The sequence below is a fragment of the Carcharodon carcharias genome, chromosome 4 (genome assembly GCF_017639515.1).
Source record: "Carcharodon carcharias isolate sCarCar2 chromosome 4, sCarCar2.pri, whole genome shotgun sequence".
NCBI lineage: Eukaryota > Metazoa > Chordata > Chondrichthyes > Lamniformes > Lamnidae > Carcharodon > Carcharodon carcharias.
The window spans coordinates 61,340,620-61,358,176 of record NC_054470.1 but is presented as its reverse complement, the minus strand read 5'-3'; the positions used below and the strand labels follow the sequence as shown (position 1 = coordinate 61,358,176).

The 17,557-nt window shown below is 40.4% G+C and overlaps 1 protein-coding gene across 1 annotated transcript in view; it reads left to right on the top strand.

Moving 5' to 3' along the window:
- Positions 1-1,420: 1,420 nt before the first annotated feature.
- dennd4c (DENN/MADD domain containing 4C) overlaps positions 1,421-17,557 on the top strand; it is a 176,956-nt gene continuing 160,819 nt past the window's right edge. Inside the window, exon 1 of the mRNA XM_041185809.1 lies at positions 1,421-1,664. The gene's annotated coding sequence lies outside the window, so the exon portion shown is untranslated. The remainder of the gene's footprint in view (positions 1,665-17,557) is intronic.

Sequence of the window (17,557 nt, the reverse complement as noted above, 5' to 3'; positions counted from 1 at the left end):
CAGAACAGGTGGAGACAGCAGTTAATAAAGCATACAGTATCCCAGACTTTATTAATAGGGGCATAGAGTACAAGAGCCAGGAGGCTATGCTGAACTTGTAGAGGACACTAGTTAGACCTCAGCTGGAGTATTGTGTACAGTTCTGGGTGCCACACTTTAGGAAGGATGTGAACGCATTGGAGACAGTGCAGAAGAGGGTTACAAAAATGGTTCCAGGGATGAGAAATTTCAGTTATGAAGATAGATTGGAGAAGTTGGGACTGCTCTCCTTGGAGAGAAGGCTAAGAGGAGGTTTGATAAAGGTGTTCAAAATCATGAAGGGGCTGGATAGAGTAACTAGGGAGAAATTGTTCCTGCTCTTAAAAGGATTGAGAACGAGAGGGCACATATTTAAAGTGATTTGCAAAAGAAGCAAAGTGATGTGAGAAAAAACTTTTTCATAAAACGAGTGGTTCGAGTACGGAATGCACTGCCTGGAAATGTGGCGAAGGCAGGTTCAATCGAAGCATTCAAGAAGGCATTAGTTGATTATTTAAATCAAACCAGTGTGAAAGGTTACAGAATCACAGAATTTTAATGGTGCAGAAGGAGGCCATTAGCTCCACTGTGTCTGCACCAGCTCTCCAAATGAGCATTATGGCCTAGTGCCATTGCCCTGCCTTTTCCTGCACCCCTGCACATAGTCATTTAATGCCCTCTTGAATAGCTTGATTGAATCTGCCTCCACCACACTTCCAAGCAGTGCATTCCAGACCCGAACCACTTGTGTGAAAAAGTTTTTTCTCATGTCACAGTTGCTTCTTTTGCAAATCACTTTAAATCTGTGTCCTTTCCTTCTTGATCCCTTTAACAGTGGGAGCAGTTTCTCCCTATCTACTCTGTGCAGCCCCCTCATGATATTGAATGTCTCTATCAAATCTCTTGGCCTTCTTCTCTCCAAGGAGAACAGCCCCAACCTCTCCAATCTATTTTCGTTAGGGGGAAAAGGCAGGAGAATGGTACTGACTCAATGCTCATTCGAAGAGCCGGTGCAGACACGAAGGGCCGAATGGCCTGCACTGCACGGTAACAATTCTGTGATTCTGGCCGATCCGAAAGAGCATTTCCACCTTTGCTGTCCACAACTGAGGGCAGCTGGCAATCTCCGCTGCCAATCATCCCGGCAGGCGAGGAAGGGCGCGGCCAGGAGCAGGGGAAGGGCGTGGCCCGGAAAACCTCTGCTGTCAATTACGGAAGGGGCAGGGCGTGACCGCTGTCAATCATCCAAAATCGATGGGGGCGTGGCCGTGTGAACCTCGACTGTCAATCACGGAAGGGGCGACTCTTAATGGCTGTCAATCATCCCGGGTGGAGGGGACTGACCGTGTGAACCTCGGCTGTCAATCATCCCGAGAGGAGGGGCGGGGCCTGTCTGCCTGAAGTGAAAAGTCACAAACAAATATGGCGGCAACGGCAGGTCGACCGTTGCGGTGATTGGGGTGTGGGTGCTGGAGTTACGGGTCGGGGAGGTCGAATCAACAAAAAGTAAAGCAAAGCGGCAGAGCCGTATCGGGGCGGCTGGTTTTTGGCTTTGAGTTCAGTCAGACTGCGACTGTTGCACTTGTGGCGCTTTCGCCTCATGTTGTTTCGGTGACAAGAGGAGGAGGAGGCGGCGGCCGGGACAGGTGAGGGAGAGGCTTCATTACCGGGAACTCTTCATCCGGCCCAGCAAAACTTGCTAGGATCATTGCTCAGCGAGCGGGCCGCTTCCGTCGGTCTTATTTTGAAGCTTGTCGAGTTCTGATGAGCAACCAAGCCCCGGGGCGGGGGCTCGGTGCATGTCCAAGGCACCGTGAGGGATCTCCTCAGGGCAAGGGCCTCAGGCCAGCTGCAGGACACCGTGTCCAGCTTCCCCCAGTTTCGGTTCTTTTAAAATTTCTCCTCTTGCAAAGGCTTCCGGTGGATGAGATCAGAAACGCTGCAGGTGAGCCAACCTGTTGGTTGCCTGGGCTCAGAGCCAGAGATAATTCAATCGCATTTGCTGTCTCAAGGCAGTTTTTAAAAAACAAGCCAGGCGTTTTCTATGAAGAGTTGAGAGCGTTTGCTTCCGTTTGATCGTCAACACGGTACTTTTTTTCTTGTTTCTAGCTATGTTAAGGTGGGGAATTAGTAGCACTAATTAGTCAAAATGGGAAGATTGAGGAAGCTAAATCTATTAATTTGATCCAAGAGGAATATGAAAAAATCTAAAGTTACAGCCACTACAATACATACTTGAGCTTGATTTAAATGGGTGAAAATGCTGAAAACATGAATGTTTTCACGTTTAAACTGATGTCTCAAACGTATTATGGTATTTTATTGCTTGTACAGCTGGAAGACCACGATGCTAAACATGAATGAGCCGCAATGTATTTTTTAAGATGGCCATTTTCCAACTTGTTTTTTATTTGTTGCTTCTGAAGGATCTGTATCTTGCCGCGGCATGGATACTTATCACAGAAAGATTTGGCCTTCTGGTGCTTTTGCCCAAGTGACCATTTTGTGAGTTGGGCAAATTATTTGTCATTGACGTAGATAGAAACACACAGCTCAAAACAGAATCCTATCTGTAACAAGGGGATCCTAATTGAGCTGAAAACTATCAGTGAATCTTAACTGGTAGGTCATAAGAGACTTCCGTGGTTGTGACATGATAAATAGTTTGGAGGTTCAAGGTATAATTAGGGTAGCGGATGGACTTCACTTAATCTGTAATGTGTATTGTGACTTTACCTAAGATTGGAGGACTTTGGAAGCATACTTGGGAGTCAGCTTGGCACTGTATTTGCCCCTGAGATGAGTTTCATGCCACTAATTTGCATGGTCACTAAGGCCACCTGCTTCCACCTCTAATTGTTGACTCCCAACCTTGGCACACCTCATCTACTGAATTCCTCATTCATGCCTTTATTACCCCTAGACTTGGCTATTCCAATGCACTTCTGTCTGAGCTCTCAACATTCAAGCTTAATAAACTTAAGCTAATTTGAAATACTGCTCACATCCTAACTCACCAAATGCCTTGCCTATTACCTCTGTGTTCACTGACTCACTCTGGTTCCCAGTTGGACAATAGCTTGATTTTTCAATTCTTATCCTTGTTTTCAAATTCCTTGATGCCCTCATTCCTCTCTAGCTCTGTAACCTCATTCAGCCCTACAATTTTGAACTCTTCTAATTCTGGCCTGTTGCACATTCTTGATCTTAATTGCTCCACTGTTGGTGGCTGTGCCTTTAGCTGCTGAGGTCTGAAGGTAAGCCCTGGAACACTCCTAAATCTCTCTACCTCGGCATATGTACTGTGTCCTCATAACCTGTGATATCCATAGAGGGAAATTGAAATTATTTGCTTGAGAGTATCGTGATAGACTCCCACGTGTTTTAGACATCCTTTTGACCAAATAAGCCCACCAATTTATATATTCTGTTAAAGTAGAGTACGATTTTGTTCCCTCACCTGATGACTTTCATTCAACACAGATTTGTGATGCAAGCCGGTTTGCTTTGAAAGGCATTGGTTAGTATCACAATTCATTTTATCCACTGGGGGAGTCAGCATGTCAGTCGGTGGGCACAATTCAAGATTTGGATAGCTACCTCCAAGTTAACAGCTAACATTTGTCAGTAGTTTGTTTACAATCTTAAGGTAGAAGACACCTTGCCCCCCTTTTCCTTTAGCAACCCTTCATCTTTAAAAACACCATGGTTAGCAGAACTGTAATTTGAATGCACTATGTACCCATGTTTTTAAATTGCTGCACTATTGTATGACACAAAGGGAGGAGGCCAGTTGGTTTTCTTTTTGGCTACAATTTACATCTAATCAAGAAACACTTGACCACTACTGCTCAATAAAAGAAATTACATCCCTTGGGTGGAGAGGAGACCCTTTGAGTAGTTGTGACTTCCCACCAACTACTTCATATGCATTTAAAATTAAATTTAAACAAATAAAATGGAGAGGGTAGGGAAGTGATGCTTATGGTAGTGGAGTTTCAAAGTACTTAAATTGACACATCAGATATTCCAGTTTTTAAAACAGCCTTGTCTTTCCAGAGTTGTACACTCATTCAGGTCTTGGTTCTGCTCCATTTCCGTAGCTTGGATTCTTAAGATTAGTCTTGTGTTTTGTAACTGTGGGATTGTTGTATGTTCAATAATACAGGCTATTGAGCAATATCATTTGAAGTAGTATTGATCTACATTAAGAACGTGCAAAAGTAGGTCACTGATGCCCAGCCTCTTCTTGGGTCCAAACACGACATATCAATATTGCTTATCCGTTGTTATCCACCCACCACCACGACACAATCTCATAGTCCCTAAATAATTTCAGAGCTTAGTGTTTTCACTCAGCAAGTCTTGTCTCACTCCCAATCCTTCTAAGTATCTCAACTTTTCTTGGTACAAAATTGAAACAGTATTTCCCTACTTTTTAAGAATTGGCTTTTGAGGGAATCCACAATATAGGAGTTTAAAAAGAATTATACTGTTAAGATACATAGTTGCATTTTCTTCCAAGCAAGCTGTTGTACTTTTACAACTTGCCATTTGCTGTAAAAGTTATGTGCTTTGACTTTTCCATGAATTTGATGTATTGGGAAATTAGACAATGAGGACGAGTTGCACTTGCTACCTCTCCTGAGAATGGTGACTTTGAACAGTAAAGATGGAAGAACTTGAAATTGCCTTTTGGGTGCACATAAAGGCAATTGTAGGTCATGGTTGCCTTAATGTTAATTGAAATAAATTGTATAGCAGTCTTTGTCCAGTTTCCAATTCAAGATCTAGACCTAATTCTAGGCAGCGATCGTGTGATTCGGAATTGTTTTACACATGATTGCAATCAGGCTATTGCGTTGTGTGTTTTGTTGATGGGTTTTCTTAAAATGTTGCCTTCACTTTCATGTGAGGGATGATATTAAATGTTAATTTCCCTCTGAATCATCAGTGTTGGAGGAAAAAGTGGCTTCAAATGGCAAGTTGACATTTATGGCAAGGAGATTGGAACACATAAGTAAACAAGTCTTGCTGCAGTTTGTGATTTGGTGAGACCATATCTGGAGTACCATGCACAGTTTTGGTCTCCATATTTAAGGAAGGAGTGATTTGACATGTATGCAGCACAGTGGAGGTTCGCAAGATTATTTCCTGGGATTAGGGTTGTCCTATGATAGGCTGGGTAAATTGGGTCTATATGGAGTTAGAAGAATGAGAGGTGATCTCATTGAAACAGATAGTGAAGGGGCTTGACAGGGTAGATGTTAAGAGGTGGTTTCCCTTAGCTGGGGAATATAGAACGAGGAGGGTGGAGGGGGAGCTTCAGGATAGAGGGCTGATTATTTAGGACTGAGATGAGAAACTTGTTCACTTATGAATGTGAATCTTTGTTATTGTCTACCCCTGAAGGTGTGGATGTAAAATAGATTTAAGACTGGGATAAATTTTTATCTCTGTGGCATCACTGAGCTCTCTCCTTAGTACCAGATTCCCTCACTTAGATGCATTTCATGCAGAACAGGCCTCCCAACCCCATAATCTCTGTAACCTCTTCCATCTCTGCAACCCTCCAAGATCTCTACGCTCCTCCAAAACAAGGCTCTTGCACATTCCCATGGACAACCTATCCTTCAGCTGCCTGAGTGCCCAAAGCTCCAGACGGACCTCTACCTCTTTCCTTTCTTAAGACACTCCTTAAAACCTATGCTTGTGATCATGGGAGATGATGGTGCAGTGGCAATGTCACTGAACTATTAATCCAGAAACCCAGGCTAACGCCCTGGGGACACAGATTCAAATCCCACCATGGCAGCTGCTGGAAGTTAAATTCTATTGATACCTGCAATGTATAGCTACCCATTAGCAATGGTGGCCATGAAACTATCACTGTTGTAAAAATCCATCTGATTCATTAATGTCCTTTTAGAGAAGGAAATCTGCTTTCCTTACCTGGTCTGGCCTATATGTGACTCCAGACCCACAGCAATGTGTTTGACTCTTAACTGCCCTCTGAAATAGCTGAGCAAGCCACTCAGTTCAAGGGAAATTAAGGATGGGGAACAAATGCTTGCCTTGCCAGTGATGCCCACATTCCATGAAAGACTGAAGTAAAGCTTTTGAGTACCTGATCTAATTTCTCCTCATGCAGCAAAGGACATGGGCAGTGGGTGGAAAAGTGGAGTTGAGGCAGAAGATATTGTATTGAATGCTGGGACAGACTTGAGGGGCCATCTGGCCTACTCTTTTTTTACAGAATGAAAATAAAAATAAAAACGAATGCACTTAGTGAAGAATAAGAGTGTTATCCTGGGTGTCTTGGCAAATATTTATTCCTCAATCAACATCACCAAATCAGATTTTCTGGTCATTATCGCATTTGTGGGAGTTTGCGGTATGCAAATTGGCTCCTGAGTATAACAGTGACTGTCCTTCAAATGTACTTCATTGGTAGTAAAGAACTTTGGGATGTCCAGAGGATGTGAAAGGCACTATATAAATCCAAGTCTCTTCATTGTACCATACCACAGCTGAGGGAAACCTGAGTTTATTATTTTCAGACTATAATAGTTGCCATGTGGAGTTGTATTGTAGGATTGTAACCTGATCTAAGGATTACCAATGACATCACTCTTTGAGTCTGAGTGCTAAGCATCTGCTACTTGCTATTGAATTACAGCCTTGAACTTCCAGTTGTTGTTTTTATTAAAAATATAATCTTTTGTATGTGAGTTGGAGTAGATGCAATTTGCCATGTTTAGGTCAGTATTATCCAATAAAAATTGTCTAAGCCCCAGGCATGGCTACCATGTGTTTTTTTGCCACATTTACTTAAAAAAGAAACCTGATACACAATGCAGGTAGATATGCCTAATGTGTATATTTACTTGACAAACATCTGACACCATTCTGTGTGAAACCTTTTTTTTCCTGTTACCAATGTTTGGAATTCTGACATTAATTTATCAGACATACTTTTTAAGAGTATGATCTAGGTTTTTGTCTAGCAGTTCTGATTGGTGCTTTGACTTGTTCACTTTCACCACTTGATACTCAATACATGGCCCAGCTCTCCATCCAGAACGTATTTGAATGTTACTTTCCCTTCTCTATGACATGTCGTGTCGTGTTGGAGCTGCTCATTGTTGGTTGGGTTTAGATTTTTTCCCTGGCCTGCAGTGGCTATTCTATGCAAACTGAACACAGTGACAGTGCCCTTTTGTGTAGAGTTGAAATCTGACTTTTTCCACTTGTGTTATGTACTGTTTTTAGCTGATAACCAGAGGTAAAGCAAACACAAACCATCAAATATTTAAGTTTTTACTTTTTGACTTGTCACTTTACCAACAAACTTAAACATTAAAGCATGCATCCACATGCTCTGAAAGTGCATGTGTATCAGGATCACATCCTGTGACTGACTATTACTCATTTTTCTATTTGCTGATCAAGAATGGAGATGTGGGTAATGTATTGGACAACACTTGTTTAGATGGTATAGACTAAAGGTAAAACGATTGAATGTGGAATTCTGACTTGATGCCCTATCTAGAAAAATCTGATTGTTCGGGTCTTGATTTATTGCTGAGGTGTGAAATTTTCATTCTGCATATCCCATCAGAACTGAAAAATGAAAATAGAATTTGTCTCCCTCTAACTTTGGTTGTTGCACAGCAAGAGGCTTCTGAACTAATCCAGTAATCTGGTGTTTTGTAAGGTAAGTCACTTGTGATGATTATATGATGTGAAAGAAGCACTTATTTATATAGCACTTTGCACAACCATCAGATGTCCCAAAGCACTTGGCAGCCAATGATGTAAGCACTGTAAGAAATGCAAGAGCCAGTTTGCATGCAGCAAGCTTCCACAAACAAAAATGCGATAATGACCAGATAATCTGTTTTTGAAGCTTAATTGAGGAATAAACATTTGCCAGGGCAAAGGCGGAACTCTCTCCTACTCTCCTTGATACATGTTGATATATAGTAAATATTTCTAGTGACAACACAGATGTTTGCTTGGACTGTGAAAAGTTACCAGCATGACATACTGATTCTACTCTCAACTTGGAGATAACATTTTGTATGATTTTGGAATGTGAAGGTACTGCTAGCTTTAGCTCTGTACTTAGTGGTAGTGAAGCACTTGAAAAAATGAATTATACAGCAACATGGGAGTGAGAGTGTAATGTTGAGCCATGTTTTCAAATGTAATTTTCCTCTTTCTCAACCTTTGAGAGGCAGTTTGTAACTTTGACTGGGCTGAGATTAGATGTTTGGTGTCTTGATCTTGTATGGTCCCGGTCTTCACATCTAAGTAGTTGTCGAGGTATTCTGACTGGCTTCAAGAGTCAACAGCATGGTGTTGGAGTGAATTCACAGACTCGACTGGGTAAGGGTGGCAAATTCTCTTATATGAGGCCATGTGTGAACCAATTAAGATTTAAAAAAAATGCCAGCTGTGATTTTATTTTTTCCCCAGATTGTAACAGGTCATAAATGGGCAGATTTAAATCAATTTATCGTCCTTTGCGTTGTTAATCTAGCTACTTGGATTGCCCCAACTGTGTTTTTTAACTAATGTTACCAATATGGAATTTGCCTCTTGGCTGCAGAGGTAATTAAATTCTTTGGGAGATCACCCAAACTAAAACAGCTCATAAAGATTATTCATATTGTTATACAGCACCACACAATTAATTGTGAAAAGCATAGGCAACTTTGGGGCCTCTTGGAGGCAGCTCAAACGTGCAGGAGGGTTGCCACACTAATCTTGCTCCAATTTTGTGGTTTCATTGTACGACCTTGGATTCAGTGCCCCATTTTTTTTACTTGCCCAACACCCCCATCCTTGATAAAAAGCAAAATACTGCGGACGCTGGAAATCTAGAACAAAAACAAAAATACCTGGAAAAACTCAGCGGTCTGACAGCATCTGCGGAGAGGAATATAGTTAACGTTTCGAGTCCGAATGACTCTTCTGATTGAAGAGTCATTCAGACTTGAAACGTTAACTGTATTCCTCTCTGCAGATCCTGTCAGACCCCCATCCATGATATTGCTGAGATTTGATAACTATCATGGATTTCGTATAGCATCCTAAAAAGCTATTTGGATCATTGAGCCCATGCTGGCTCTTTGCAAGAGCAGCCCACCTAGTACTACTCCGCTGCCCGTTCATTGTAGTCCACCAATCCCCCCCTCTGGAATATAGGCCCAGTTTACTTAATCTCTCTTCATAGTACGGTCACCTCATTCTAAGAATCAGTCTAATGAAGTTTCATTGCATTCTCTTTAGGACAAGCATATCCGTCCTTGGGTAAGGAGGCCAAAATTGAATGCAGTGCTCCCAAGTGTGGTCTCACCAAGGCTCTATTTAATGCAGTAATACTTCTTTACTCTGTAACAGACCATTTGCTTTTCTAATTGCTTGCTGTACCTGTATGGTAAATTGAGATTTGTGTACAAGCACATGCACATCCCACTGAATATCAACATTTTCCAGTATCTCAACATTTAAAAAATTATCCTTTTCTATTTTTCCCAGCAAATTGCATAACTTCACTTTGTATTCTACCTGTAACATTCTTGTCCATTTGCTTAACTTTCCTAAATCTCTCTGCATCCTCCTTGTGTCCTCTTCACTGCTTGCTTTTTGACCTAACTTTGTCTGCAAACTTGGATATATTCCACTCTAAATTGCTGGTGCATTTCTGTGCCTGTTCTCCTGTGGGGTTGGGTTACTATGATTGATCTTGGTGTTCCTAGGTGAGAGAGGAGAAAATGGTCAGCTTTTTTTTCTCATTCCTGTGATGTGTTGGAAAGACGTTTGTCGTGTTTGCAACCAGACTCTTTGAGGACACGATTGGGGTGGGTGTGATAGCTTCAGAATTGAATAATATGCTTCCTCCAGCGTTCTCATGATTGACCACTTGGGAAAGGCTTAGGCATTAATTATGTACCCCTGAAAGGGGTATTGTTTACTGGAGGGAAGGATGAGGGGAGAAAATTGTGATTCTCATCTCGTTCTTATTTGAGATAATGTTTCAAACTCAATTTTGGGTTTGAATACCCAACTATTAATTCTAGCCTTAACTTGTGCTGTATTTCTGAAGTTGTAGCACATGAAGAGCTTCTTAGCTTTCAAGGCTTAAGCCTGTTCCTGATTGAAGTTGTTTCATTCGAATTGCTAAGTGAATCAAATTCGAATTGCCTTTTGGGTGGTGGGGGGGGAGGGAGGAAGGGGTGGTGGTGTTTTATTCCAATTAGTTAATTGGAATTACGAGCTAATTTTTTAACCTTGAAAGTGTATTGCCATGAAAAAAGGATCACAATTAGGGGATGTAAATTTGCTATAATAAGTGTCAGTATATTAATTTTATATGGCCTGACAATCTGGGATTTGCTTCAATATTTATTATTTTTGAACTCTGCTTTTTAGGTTTTCAGTTGAATGTTTGCTGGAATTCCTATTGAAGCTATTCTGTCAATGATGTTGTAATGTTTCATGTTTGCAGTTACGGTATCCTTGCTTATGGTTGGCATATTTGTGTTGGTGTCAATCATATGCCAGTTTTTTTTAAAAGAGGATATGCACCTGGCTTTGAGTTATTTTCAAGACAAGCATTCTGTATGCAAAGTTGTGTGACCCGTTTACATAGCTTGCTTCAACCAGATTGATTTGGAAGTTTTCCATGTACATTGTAATCTTATGAATTTACATTAAGAATTCTGTTCACTGCATTCCATGCACAATTTGCAAAGGTGTTCTGACATAACAGTTGTGTTGCATCATGGGTAATTCCATAACATGTTGAAACATTGATATTCCTTTTTGAATTTGTGCTCAAAAAATTGAGTGTAAATATACTTGGAGCACTGTTTGGAAATCAAAAACCAAGGCTGCTTATGTGCTACCAGAATTGGGCATGATGGACAACTTAGCTTCCAAAATGAATGCAATGTTGCATGCTTATTGCAGTTGATAACTGAGAGCATAGTTTGAGACTATTTTGGGGCTGCCTGCTAAAACATTCAGCTTTGTGTGATCACTTGAAGAATACTTAAGTACAAGAACTATTGAGCAATACCAACCTCATTCTACAAATGTTGCTTTTCAAATGCAGCATGATAATCATGAAGAATAAACTGTAGTTGCTAGAAATCTGAAGTAAAAACAGGAAATGCTGGCAATACTCAGCATGTCAAGAATTTGCCAAGAGGTCATTGAACTGTAGAAGTCTGGTTCTCTCTCCTTAACCGTAGTCATATTCTGGTTGTTTTCCTAATCAAACTCAAATATTTCAAGAAATTAGAAAACTTTTATCTGCATTATACAGGCAGAGGCTGTATACTCAATGGCAGAAATGAGACTTGTCACTGTTTGTAGTCATATACATTCATTAGAACCTTTTTTATTATTTGTGCTTAATTATCCGCCTTCCGAATAATCGGGTAGAATTTTTGCCAATTGGAGTTCTCTGCAAAATATCATCTAATTGCAAAGCCTGTTAATGGAAATTATATTTTACCTGGAATGAAATCTATCCCACAGCCCTCTATACCTCGGATACTTCTGTACCATGCATATTGGTAATTCACTATTCAAAGTTGTATAGAAACGAAAGCACTTTGAAGTCTGATCTGTGGTGTAGAAATATTTCTCTTGTCCATTCCTGTCAAATTGCTGAATGATTTAAATGGACCAAAATTCAAAGTTTCTAATTACATGGCTTTTGTCTGAACTGCATAAATAACTTTTATCAACATAAAATATGCTGCTAAGTGTTTAATTGCATTTAATAAACTTACTTAACACCCTTTGCTCAGTGAGTGCCTTGCATTTATCAATCATAATTGTTAAAATAATTTGAGTGGTGACTACTTGGTTTAAGTGGGGGATAAATTAAGCATTTTCAAAAGATTGCAGCTTCCCGCTCTGCCGCATAAATGTGTTCAAACCCTAGTTAGTTATCTAATTAAAAATACAAACTCAAATATTTAGAGTATGAAACTTCTAACTGCACCATACAGACTGAAGATGTGGTAATACTTTTTTCGGCAAAGAGCTTGCATTTATATTGAAGTCCTCAAGTTCAGAAAAGCACGGAAGAGCTTCACAGCTGAATAAGTAGGATATTGACCATACTTCAACATAACATAGGCAAACAGGGCAGCCAGGTTGTGTTCAGCAAGTCCCATAGATACATATAATATCAATGACTAGATCATTGTATTCCTCAAGCAACAAATGGAATAATATCGGTCAGGATATTGGGAGTGTGCCCCTGCTCTTCAATTTGTGCCATGAAATCTTTTAATCTCCATCAGCGGGTCAATATAATCTCCTGTTTAACATTGCAACTATAAAACAACACCTCAAAGTGCAGCAATCCCTCAGATTATGCTCAACTCACTGCTGTAGAACTTTCTGACCCAGGCAACAATTCCATCACTGATCCTGGACTGCTTGAAGAAAGCTCAAGGCATTCGAGCAGTATCTGCATAATTTGTTCAGACTTGAATCTCTTGTCACCTTGTTCTTGAGCTGGTTTGGGGGACAAAGAAGAGACAGTCCGTTGCTGCGTTGTATCATAATGCAAGTCACATGTACTGGAAATGCAGTAAATGAAATGAAGAAACAGAATACATGGTGGGACCAATGTTGGTGTCAAACTCAAACTTGGATACCTCTAAATGAACCTTTCCAACCTTTTTATTTTTATGCAGTATTTTAAGGTCTTTTGCTCCTTGTGGTTTTTATCCTTTTCCTGGACTTGACTGTTTATTGGTGCTGGTGGCCCTCTTGTGCCTCAGGTGGTAATTCTATGGGCCTCCACTGAGTTCCAGCAGTTGAATGGAGAAGGTATCAAAGCTAGCTTGATCTTGGCCTAAAGTCACATTGCATTTCTAATGCTCACTGATCTGAGATGCTGTGTCTATCCCCTTGCTTTAATCAGTCATGTAGCAAGGATGTTTGAAGAAGCTGCATTGTTCAAATTATTATCCTACTTGATGGTTTCCAAGGTACTGCAGAATTTGAATTAAAAAAATTGATTTCACTGGATGCTGTGATCAGATTTGCTCATTTTCTACTTAGAACAAGTTTTAGCTGTGATAATTTACAATGCCTGTTCTGTTTGTTGAACATATTGAATTTTAATTGCCTCAGTATATTTGTTTGAAAGCCACCACATCAATCATTTTTTTAAAAAAAAAGTCCAAATTGCCTTCTCATTTTTACTTACAATTGTGTGAAGTTTGTTCTAAGATATTAAGCAGTGATTTAATGGTGATCTGCCCACTTGAATTGTTGGAGAATAATTTTAAAATGGAATGGAACAGATTATTGAGAGAATTCACTTTCTCATTTACCCCACCCAACCCATATGTGTACTGTGTATAAGATGCAATAATTGGGCAAGTGATTTGACTTAATTGCAGGGCATATCTCTCAACAGTTTAGTGGATCTGTTGGTAAAATGTTAAGGTGAAAAGCAATGTATCTAGATACTGAATGGTGGTATATGTTAAAGATACACATGATTCTCATGTATGTAAGATGTTTTCTTCTATAACTAGTGCATGTGGGTTGATCTGTGTCACCTGTGACAGGTTACCAATTCTGTTTGGACAATATTGGCCTTGGGCTGAGATTGAAATCAACACAGACTGGATATCAGACCTCATCTTGTAATGTGTGAGAGACCTGAGTCTGCTATATGGTGCTCTTCCCCACTGAAATATCATAACGTTGCTCACAGGTAAACAATGACAGGTATCTTAGCCGTGTAAATCCTACAATCAAATTGTCCAAATTTCTAAGGAAGAGTGAGAAACCTGGTGTAATTTTAATGCCCTGCTGTAAAATAGAGTTCACAATGTTGGGTTCAGAGATTGCATGCAGCAAAATATTGTATAATATTCAAAGCATTCAGCTTGAGCTGTAGATCAAGATTGCAAATTCCATGTCATTAAAGATGTTGCTGTCATGGCTGGTCTCCCAATTTTCTACCCAACTGAAACTTGAGCTCATACAAAACTCTGGCCTTCTGTGTATTCTTCACTTCCTTTGACTTTGTTAGTAACCATAACTTCAGCCACTTAGGTCCCAAGTTCTGGAATTCCCTCCCTAAACCTCTGCTGCTCATGCTCGCACTGCTTAAAACCTACATCTTAAGACCAAGTGTTTGGTCACTTGTCATAATGTTTCCTTTTTTTTTGGCTTGATGTCAGTAGATGCACCTATTGAAGTGCCATGGGACTATTTACAGCACAAGTACAAGTTAATGCAAGAAAACTTATGTAAGCATTTTAGATGCTGATGCCTGAATAAATTAATATGGCTACTAAAGAGCACTTACGAAATTCAGTACAACCCATTACTTAAGTAGAGTTTTCCTCCTTTATAATTACAGCTTTTTCTACAACCATTTTCTCTTAACAGTTGAACAAGAGGCCCATAACACTCTGCAAGCTGTAGTTTACTATTGCATAGTTGTGACTTGAGGCTTAACACTTGAATACGTTCTTGTGTGGTGACAACAATTTTTTGGCATGACAGATATTTAATTTTACAAAAAACTAATTTAAATATCAAGCACAAAAATTCAACACATCAAGTATAATGTCACAATGTGTGTTGAGAAAAGCTTAGTTAACATAAAGATCAAGTGCTCCTTCATAATGTGGTATTTTCATTTTGAAGGACTCAGCCCTGGTTCCAATCATGATTCAATCAGTGTGGTCTTCACGTGAAACTTTTAGTACCAGTGTATTGATCTAATTTTTAAAATTCACTCATTGGATGTGGGCGTTGCTAGCTCGGCCGGCATTTATTGCCCACCCCTAATGGCCCTTGAGAAGGTGTTGGTGAGCTGCTGCCTTGAACTGCTGCAGTTTGTGGTGTAGGTACACCCTCGGTGCTGTAAGGCTAGGAGCTCCAGGAATTTGACCCAGTGACATTGAAGGAACGGCAATATATTTCCAAGTCAGTATGGTATGTGCCCTTGGGCATGAACTTCCAGGTGCTGATGGTCTCATTCATTTGCTGCCCCTGTCCTTCTAGATGGTAGTGGTCATGGGTTTGGAAGGTGCTGCCTAAGGAGCCTTGGTGACTTCCAGCAGTGCCTCTTTTAGATGGTACACACTGATGCCACTGTGCATCAGTGGTGGAGGGAGTGAATGTATGGGGTGCCAATCAAGCTGGCTGTGCATTGCCTTGGATAGCATCAAGCTTCTGGAGTGTTGTTGGTACTGCACTCATCCAGACAAGTGGAGAGTAACATAGAAACGTAGAAAATAGGAGCAGGAGTAGGTCATTTAGCCCTTCGAGCCTGCTCCGCCATTCAATATGGTCATAGCTGATCCTCTATCACAACTCCATACTCCTCTCTCCCCATACCTCTTTTTGCCTTTAGAGTCCTGAAATCTATCTGTTTCCATCTTAAATATATCGGTGACTTGGCCTCCATAGCCTTCTGTGGTAGACAATCCCATAGCTTCACCACTGTCTGAGTGAAGAAATTTCCCCTCATCTCAGTCCTAAATGATCTACCCATATCCTGATACTGAGACTCCTTGTTGTAGACCCCCAGCCAGAGGAAATATCATCCCTGCATCCAGTCTGACTATCCCTGTCATAATTTTATATATTTCAATGAGATCTTCTTGTTCTCTAAACTCTGGTGAATACAGGCCTAGTCGGCCCAATCTCTCCTTATGCGACAATCCTGCTATCCCTGGAATCAGTCTGGTCAACCTTCACTGCACTTGCATCACACTTAATGGGGTTCAGAGTAAACGTTGAAGACCCCAGGCAATTCCCTCCTGACTATACCACTGTGCTGCCACCTCTGCTGGGTCTGTCCTGGTGGGACAGGACATACCCAGGGATGGTGATGGTAGTGTTTGGGATATTATCTGTTTCCAGTGCCTAGGTCGATGCTGAGTGGTCTGTCTGTTTTCGTTCCTTTTGGACTTCGTAGCGGTGTATGCAACTGAGTGGCTTGATGGGCCATTTTAGAGGGCAGTTAGGAATCGACCACATTGCTGTGGGTCTGGAGTCACATGCCAGCCAGACCAGGCAAAGATGGCAGAATTCCTTCCCTAAAGGACATCAGTGAACTAGATAGGTTTTTACGATAATGGTTTCATGGTCATCATTAGACTTTTAATTCCAGATATTTATTGAATTCAAATTCCCCCATCTGCTATGGTGGGATTTGAACACTAGCCCCCAGAGCATGACCCTGGGCCTCCGGATTACTAGTCCGGTGACAACACAATGTCATCATTCCCCCTTTCATCAGCATTAAGCTGCCATTTTGAACTTAAGACTGCAAGAATTTGATATCATGTAAACCACCTTAGTGCTCTATATTTGGCCACATAAATAGGTTTCTTCTAGTCTAATTTTTAATGGGTTTCATATTTGTGTAACTTGAAAATTTTGTATGGAATGATGTATTCAGTTGACATTTTCAACACTCTGTTGACCAAGGAGTAACCAGGAATTCAAAATGAACATACAGTTTGCTTGTTTGGAGTGCAGTAAACCTTTTGTTAAGTCAGTTAATAGCATGTTTAATCAGCAAAGCAAGTTGATTTAGAATAAAGGAAAATCTGGGAGGGTGGCAGGCATCAAGATTTACCACAGACTGATATGAAGAAACTGTTTTGGAAAGTTAGGTTTCCCCTTTGCTCCAGATTATCATAAATTTAAGTTTGGACGTGGCATAAGAGACCATCTTTGGATGCATGTTACTAATACATAAGAAAACGTAAGATGTTTTTTACTGGGTCGAGTGTTCAATCTATTTCTCTGTAATTAAAAGCTTTTATTGTGTTTGAAGTTGACTTCTCTAATTTAAATTGGGGAGCGTAAATAATACAGTAAAATAGGAATTTCATGCTTAAATTGAATTACCTGATTAATATAAAACATTCATTTGAATTAAATGAAGACTATTGCATTTCAGTTGTCTGATTTTACTGACTTCGTGGATAACACAACCATTTCCAAAAGCATGATTTTCCACTAACAGCCATAGTTTTATGACTAAATATCTTGTTGAAATGACATCTTACGACGCAGCAGATGATGTATGCCAGGTGGATCAAATCCACGAGGGAAACTTGATCACACTGCCATAACAGTTTTGCAATTTGTATTTTATTTCGAGGTGCATGACCTGAATTCGGAAGTGACAAGTCTACCAGACTTCAGAGAATTTTAGAAAACTAAATAAAACATTTAATAATTAAAAAGATTTCAAGCACATAGGCCTGCAAATTACTGCTGTAATAACTCCAAAACCCCCTGATTAGTCTGGCTTCCAGTTACACCTCCGTTAAGGAAACAATAAACAAAAAAATAGATTTTAAGTAGATTCCAGGTTAACACAATACCTTGGACAGTAGAATTCAAAGTGCCTTTTCCCAGCTTCGGTTTCTGTAGACAGCTTAACGCACAGCTACTGGAGGTTTTCCACAGTGCATTCCCTGACACACATCCTCATTTCCCTTTAATACATGTATCT